Genomic DNA, 2,391 nt, shown 5'->3' on the forward strand with positions numbered 1-2,391 from the left:
TCGGTCAAACTTCCTAGGAAGAGATCGATTTGAAGTGTTTTTCAAAAAATTCAAAATGGCAGAAAATCTGTATAACCAGAAGTTATGGGTTCTTGAGGCAAATTTGTTCCTCATGAGGAGAGGCATCTCTGTGCAAAGTTTCATGTCTCTACGACATACAGGGCATGAGATATGCCCATTCAAAGTTTGCAATTTCATTTGGTTGCTATAGCGCCCCCTTTGGCCAATTGCAATTGCTTCATTCCCATCCTCCCATGACCCTCTACCACTGTGCCAAATTTCACATGGATTGACCAAGTCAGTGAGGAGAAAAACGTGGAACAGACACACACAGACACACCCACAGACAGACAGTTTTTGTCGTTCATATAGTAAGATAGTAAGATAATAAACTATGCAACGCAAAACATGTTTTGGAGAACACTTCATTTCAAGTCAGGTGATTGACAGTAATAATGTAACATCATATAATGGAGATCTAATAACGTGAAATAATTGGCTCACTCTCACAAATGTGTAGTTTTTGCTTTTAGTTCATTTCTTATAGATTAAAGTACATTTATGAGATCATGTCTGCACCTTTTGGTATCACATTGTTCCCTTTAAGGTACACATTTGCTGCAAAGCTACCTCTGTGTGTTGCACCTGGGTCCTCACAACAAGTACTGTACTCCAAAACACAAAGTTCTGCAATCGCATTTTTGGGGGAGAAAACAGAGAGAGAACTTGCACAATTTTAACTTTTATAATAAAGCAAAAACTCGCCGGTATTATCCTTTAAGGATTAAAAAGCGTTGGCCTTCAGTAGATCTACCTCTTCCTATGTCTGCAGATAAACACCGACCTGGCATGTCCTGCTAGATTTTTCATTTTGTGTAATGGCTCAATACGTGAACTGAGATCTTAATTTATTTGCTATTTATAGAAAGGGGGTAAGTTGCATTCTGAGAGGGATGAGGGGGACAGTGACAGGGTGGAGAAGACAGGATGGAAAGGCAAAGGGGGGAGAAGGACAAGGGGGAGAGGACAAGGTCAAAAGGCACAAGGGGAGAGGGACAGGGGGAAGAAGGACAGAGTGGAGAGGACAAGGTGTAAAAGCACGGGAGGGGGGACAGGGTGGAGGAGGTCTTGCTATTGCCAGTCACCATATATACATATATATATATATATGTATATATATATATATATATGTATATATATATACATGTATATATGTATATGTAAAGAATTGTATGCCAGTGAAAGTGGAACATGTGTGGCTGCTTTGAATGAAACTCAAATAAAAATGATCACAAATGAATTCAGTTGTAATCATTTTTTTATGTAATTTATTATGATGAGAGTTGGTACTCTGCTGGATTGTCCCGTCTGGGTTGGGAGAGAGTTTCTGCCCCAAGCGAAGGAGTTCAAGTGTCTCAAAGTCTTGCTCACGTGTGAAGGTAGAATAGACTGTGAGATGGAAAGGCAGTTTGGCGCACCATCAGCTGTGATGTGGGCACTGAGCTGGACTATTGTGGTGAAGAGGGAGCTGAGCCTGGAAGGCAAAGCTTTTGGTTTACCAGTCCATCTACATCCCAACCCTCATCTATGGTCATGAGTTTTGGGTAGTGACAGATACCATAGGGTATCTGGGCTCAGCCTTAGACATACAGTGAGGAGCTCAGAGTAAAGCCGCTGCTGCTTTGTGTCAAAAGGGCCAGTTGAGATGGTTTGGGCATCTGATCAGGATCCTCCTGGGTTTTCCAGGCATTGCCAACTGGTACGAGGCCCCGGGGCAGACCCAGAACATGCTGGAAGGATAATTCATCTCATCTGGCCTGGGAGTGCCTCAGGATCCCACAGGAGGAGCTGCGAAGTGTTAATGTGGAGAGCAACGTCTGGAGTACCTTGCTCATCCCGCTTCCCCTTCAACCTGGCCCTGGATAAGCAGATGAAGATGCATGGATGGAGTTTATCATAAAAAACAGATACAAATCAGATGAATTTAGGCTTTTGGACAGTATTCATTAATCCCGCTGAAGAAAAAAAAGAAACGTCACTGTATTATTAGAAAATGCATGTAGGTTCTATTCCAGAAGTAATTACTTTTGAAAGGTAGGAAATATTTTGGATAACCATCCATCTAAAAATTACAGCTGAGATGAGAAATTTCTTTAAGACAAGGACACAAAAACATCACAATAAAAAAATATAAATGCATTACAAGTGCACTGTAAGGTACATTGTAAACCTGATTGCAATCACCACCTGAAGTCCTTTCACATGCCAAATGCAAGAAGTTTGTTACATATTTTGTAATAAAAACAAGGTATTATACAACAGTTAGTTCCGGCCCTGCAATCTGATTGGTCGAGAGACAGTAAAACCGTGACGATATTGGAGTACAACATC

At 41.2% G+C, this 2,391-nt stretch overlaps 1 protein-coding gene across 1 annotated transcript in view; it reads right to left on the reverse strand.

Annotated features, from left to right (window-relative positions):
• LOC126383971 (collagen alpha-1(XIV) chain-like) overlaps positions 1 to 2,391 on the reverse strand; it is an 849,933-nt gene that overhangs the window by 312,898 nt on the left and 534,644 nt on the right. The gene's annotated exons all lie outside the window — the stretch shown is intronic.

The sequence above is a fragment of the Epinephelus moara genome, chromosome 22, assembly GCF_006386435.1.
Source record: "Epinephelus moara isolate mb chromosome 22, YSFRI_EMoa_1.0, whole genome shotgun sequence".
In the NCBI taxonomy this organism is placed as follows: Eukaryota; Metazoa; Chordata; class Actinopteri; order Perciformes; family Serranidae; genus Epinephelus; species Epinephelus moara.